A 5803-nucleotide genomic window follows, 5' to 3' on the forward strand; every position below is an offset into this window, starting at 1 on the left:
AAAATAAGGAGTTGAACCCCCAGTTACAAATGATGGACTGAGTATCTACTCATATGTGTCTCTGATCTTTCCTAAATCCCATGTAAATAACTGCAAAGGAATTTTTTAACAAAAAAGAAAAAAGAAATGCAGAAAAGGAAAAAATGACAATAAAATTTGGAAGCTAGAAATCAGATGAACTTAGCTGTCCAAGAAAGTTAAATCCAAATATCAGTGAAAACAAGCTAAGAAATAGCCATGTTTGCACTGCTGAGCCACCCCCCCCACCAACCAGTTCCCATCCCTAGGCCCAGAAATTGCTAAGGCTTGGAGTGTTTTGAGGCGAGGATAAAGATGAGGCTGAAAGCAGGGAATGAAAAGAAAGTCTGCTGAAAAAAATTTGACTGAAGTCTTCTCCCATCTTTACCAAGCTGGGTGTTTGCTATAGCCTACCCAGGAAAAAATTAGAAAGGCAATGCCTATGGCTCAAAAGGGTAGGGCACCAGCCCCATATGCCGGAGGTGGCAGGTTCAAACACAGCCCCAGCCAAAAACTGCAAAAAAAAAAAAAAAGAAAAGAAAAAAAGAAATTAGAAGGCCATTCTTTGAAGAGGATTAAAGAAAGGAACTCCAGATTTGGGGCATAAAACACAATTGATGAAAGAGGGTACCAATGGCAAATAGGAGAATGACATGAAAACTTGCAACCTAAGTGTTGAGAACCTAGAAGGGAATCTGATCAGCCCACAAAAAAAGAACTGAAGACAGATCTGTTACACAGCATCAATACACATGGCCAGACACCCTAGAGCCGTGCCATCATAAGTAAGCCTTCCTCTTATGCCCAGAGCACCATGAGAGCCTGTCAGGGCCCCAATCTAAAATAAGAATGACGAGTCAGGAGTCTCCAGGCATTTGCAAGGAGCGTCTAGTAGAATACAGGGAGACACCAAAGAAAATAGAAGAAATAGGAGCTAATTCTTACCGAGCACGTGCTGGGGGCTAGGCACTATTCTAAGTACTTTATATGTATTTACTCATCTATTTTGTTTCATTGTTTGAGATAAGATCCTGCTCTGTTGCCCATATGCTGCTATCATATGTATTGTGCATAGCAACCTCAAACTCCTGGGTTCAAGCAATCCTCCTGCCTCAGCCTCCCAAGTAGCTGAAACTACAGTATGTTGCCACTTATACCCAGCTATTTTTTTTATAATAATTTTTGTAGAGATGGGGGTCTCATTATGTCACTTTGAAGAGACAGGTGAGACTCCATTTTGTAAGTAGGCCCTACACTGAGCCCCAGGCTCAATACAGAGAAAAACCACAAGCAGAACCACCCAGGGAGGGGACAGCCAACCCAGGTGGAGCCCTCCTTATCAGAAACAGATACAAGACCCTTCCTAGAAAATGCTGAGCCACAGCCCTTCTGCAAAAAGGAGTCTCAGCCCCAACCAATCCTGTCTGGGATTGAGTTCCAACCAATCCCTGACAGGATTAACTTAATAACCAATCCCCAACCAGATCCAAAATGAACCAATCACCCAGTCACTGTCACCCCTAGAATATATAAAAACTGCCTTCGCTTCTGTAACAGGGTGGCCTCTGCACAGTCATGCTGTTCATGCTGTCCAGAGGTGTGACCTGAGCATATGCTTGAAAATAAAGATGCTCCTTTGCTTTTACATGTGTCCCTGGTGGTCTCTCAGTGGCATCCCTCTGGTAGAGACTGGAAGGCCTACTAGGTAAATTCTACAAGAGCTGTAAGTTCTAAAAGAGTTGTAAATTCTAAAAGAGCTGTAAGTTCTAAAAGAGCTATAAATTCTAAAAGAGCTTTAACAACTTAGGCTGGTCTTGAACCTTGGCCTCAAGTGATCCTCCAGCCTCAACATTCCCAAATGCTAGGATTATAGACATGAGCTACCATGCCCAGCCATCTATTTCTTCATTTAATTCTCACAATTACCATTTAAGTTAATACTATTATTAGTATATACCCATGGAAAAGATGAAGAAACTGAGGCATAGAGGCATTAAGTAACTTACTCAAAAGTATACATTAGTACACCAAGAAGCTATTATTCTAGCCAAGCAATCTGGCTTTAGTTTTGTTTTTAACCCCTCAGTCTAAAAAATGATAATAATAAAATAAACATACTTGCTAACAATAGACAGTTTGAGAAAAAAGGACTTAAAAAAGTAGTAATAATAAGAGAAAAATTGCATCTAAGAAACAAGAAAAGAATGGTATAAAAATGGAATATTCAGAGAATAGAGCCTTAGCAATTAAAAAGATGGAAACAGATGTAAAAACATCAATGGAATGGAAGTCTTGCAGAAAGTAGAACAAGTTATTGCCAGAATTTCTTTCTGCAGTAGGACTGATTTGAAGAATGAACCAGGACCACAGGGATCAGTGATAAGATAGGATTTGTTAGAATAGAAACAGTAGGGAAGGAAGGAAAGGCACCAGGGCCTCTGGCACAGTGGGGAAGAACCAAGTGGGAAATCCCAGTGTGAGTCTTTCTTGTAGGAGCTTTATACTGTTTGGAGAATTACACTTGGCTAGTACTTGACAGACTTCAATGTTGTGACTGAATAAGCATATTAACAAATGAATGCACTTCCTTCAGCTGGTTGTGTGTGTGTGTTTGTGGGGTGGGGGCAGCAGGAGGTGTACTCCAGAAGGGGCTAGCTTAGGAGGAACAACTGCCCCTCTCCTGTCTTACTTGTATTCAAAGAGTGCAGTTTGGAGAGAAAAAGTCTGTTTGGTTAGGCCTAGAAAATGAGAGTCTTTGTTCAGTCATGAATTGGGGACACCCTGTATCAACGTCATAGATTCATAGGTGGTCTCCCAGCTTCCAGACTCTGCCTACTTCTCTGCACCCCACCCCATACCAATAATTTTCATGCCAATAGGCCAAACGCTTAATTTTAAACCCTAATTTAGGGCCAAGTCAAAACTGTCCAACAAACTCCCCTACTTAGGAAGAAATTTGCACTCTCCCATGCCTATGAGTGTCTGGGTGATCTGCTGTGTGGTCTTCTGTTCAATATCAACCCCACTAAGTTCCTCCTTACTCACTCCAGCCACACTGACCTCCTGCTGTTCCTCATTATCCTCTGACTTCTCCTGCTTCAGGGAAAGAGAAGGTCCTTTGCCTAGAAAGTTCTTTCCCCTTATTTTCTCAGTGTTGTCTTTTTCATCTCAGCATCCAAGAAACGAAGCCATCCCTGACCTCTCAGTCTAAGCTACCTTCAATTCCTTCCCACCTCTCTCCTTCAGTTGTCACATTGTGACCCTTCACTCTGCTGTCTTTTCCTCCCAACACTTATCACTATCAGAAACTATATTTTATGTATGTGCTCTTCTTTATCCATTGGTTTGTTTGAATGATTGATCTAGACTAAGCTCCATGAGGGCTAGAGGTTTGTCTTGTTCCTTGCTGAATTCCCTACACCTACATGGTACTGGTGCACAGCATTAAATAGATATTTGTCAAATAAATAATGAATGAATAAGGTCATGTAGTGAAAGCAGGGATACCAACTGTACTGCTTGTTTTTCAGAATTTCCAATTTGTAAAATAATAAAGTATGCACAAAGCAAAAGAAATTGATTTCATTTTTGTTTGGGCTATAAGCCCTGGTGGGGGAACTGCAAGCCTATTATCTGGGCTAACAGAATGCTTTGACATTTGAGTCTCAGAGATAACTATCTCCCTTCTGGCCTCAAGCACAGAAGGGGAGCTACAGAGCACAGCACTTCTATTAAGTATGTAAACAAGCCAGCAGGGATGCCTCTGCTTGTTATCTTCTTGAATACAGTGCGTCCACTGGGACACCCCAAGGGGAGAAAGACTCTCAGTTCCAAGCAAGCTAAATTCTGCAGGAAAGTGATTCTTGACTGATGGCTCAGAGAAAATTCTTTGGAGGAAGAACCAGCAAAGCTGATCTGCCTTTTACAGCTCTGCAGATTTCTCTCAGCTTGAAATCAGGACATGGGAAAGGGTAGGTTTTCTTTAAACCAGGAGGGAGAACTTTCTGAGAAGAGTATTTAGAATGTGAATGTCTATGCAATACCTCTGTTGTGAGAGGGCATGTAAAGAGAAAACCGAGGAGAAATACAATGGTAATTGGTTATTATTTAAGGTAATAAATATAACATTTTACCTTAAATAATAACCTTATTTCCCCCAAATGCCTTTTCTTCCAAGGAAGATTTTGGTAGGTGTCTTCAGCATGACAGTGCAGGGTTGATAACTGGAGCCTGTGTGTGTCTGGATATGTACATGCATATGTATATGTTGTATGTGTATACAATGTAGAACACCCACTCATTGATCATTGTTCATGAGAAGACTCCATTGTCTGATTATGCTGATTCATTTTTTTTTTTTTTAAGAGACAGAGTCTGACTTTGTCACCCTCAGTAAAGTGCTATAGCATCATAGCTCACAGCAACCTCCAGCTCTTGGGCCTAGGCAATTCTCTTGCCTCAGCCTCCCAAGTAGCTGGGACTATAGGCACCTGCCACAATGTACAGCTATTTTTTTGTTGCAGTTTGGTCGGGGCCAGGTTTGAACCTGCCACCCATGGTATATGGGGCTGGCGCACTTCTTGCTGAGCCACAGGCGCTGCCCTGACTGCTGATTCTTCAGGGCAAGATTAATTTGGTTTTTTTGGGGGGGAGGGCTGAGTCTGGGTTTGAACCCACCACCTCCAGCATATGGGGCCAGGGTTCTACTCCTTTGAGCCATAGGCGCTGCCCTTAATTTGGGTTGTTATCTATATAATGTAGTTGGCTCTATCTTTGGTGAGACTGTGTCCTTGTAGCAAGAAGGGATCCCTTTCCACCAGCAAATGCAGATCATGAACAAACTCTGAAAACAAGTGTTTATTTTTAGTAGATATTTGGGTATACAGTATTTCTGTTCAAGTTTTTACTGACTGATGATCACATGGTCAAGATCACACTTTGGGCCACGTACTCCTCACCGCATGTTGGATGAAAGAAGGAATTAAGCTTCCTGGACATGAGTGTACCTGAAGTGGGTTATTGGTGTCTCACTCACTGAAGACTGAAAATACTCAAGTTTTGAGAAAAGCTAGTAAACTAGTATGAGTATGGGATGAGGCAATTTTATCAAAGGAAATGCATATATATTCTTGTCCTAGTCTGAGGAGGGGAAATTTTTCCCCCTCTCCTATGCTGGGAGACTTTGGGGAGAGGTAGTTTCCAGGTAGGCAGCTGCCATGTAGACAGCTGGAGCCCCCCTTGTGGAGGGGCACAGCCCATAGATTCCAGCAATAGTTGACACTGCCTGTGGAAGTGAGCTGCCTGCCTGCTGACGTGATGAGCAGAGGCCAACAAGAAATTTGTTAATCCTAGAACTTCTTTGGGAAACATCATAATACTTGGAAAAGGGATCATGCATCAGGACTTCCTGCTATGTATGTACAGCTGGGACTTAAGCAACTACTGGAGTGAGGTTGGAGGGGCATCAGTTTGGTAATTCCAATTGGGGTCTTCCTGGGGGATGGCCCTAGCACCCTCTGACAGGGTTTGGTCTGTCCTCCATAGATCTTCGGAGTGAACCTGGACCTGGGTCCAGACTTGCCCTCTCTCCTCTGAAGTTAGGGTAGAGGTGAGGATAACTTATAAGTCATTCCAGGTCAGATCATATGACTGGGTTAGATATCTAAATTCTTGTGAATATTTTGTGGGATCTGTGGAGAACGATTCTAGTTTCTGACTTATGTGGGACAGGTCTGAGAGAGAAAAAAGGGCATGGCTCGGCGCCTGTGGCTCAAGCGGCTAAGGC

At 42.5% G+C, this 5803-nt stretch overlaps 1 pseudogene; it reads right to left on the reverse strand.

Moving 5' to 3' along the window:
- Nucleotides 1-1685: 1685 nt before the first annotated feature.
- LOC111726511 lies at nt 1686-1751 on the reverse strand (annotated as a pseudogene).
- Nucleotides 1752-5803: the final 4052 nt, after the last annotated feature.

The sequence above is a fragment of the Otolemur garnettii genome, unplaced genomic scaffold (genome assembly GCF_000181295.1).
Source record: "Otolemur garnettii isolate 467f Iridium unplaced genomic scaffold, OtoGar3 scaffold00068, whole genome shotgun sequence".
Lineage (NCBI taxonomy): Eukaryota > Metazoa > Chordata > Mammalia > Primates > Galagidae > Otolemur > Otolemur garnettii.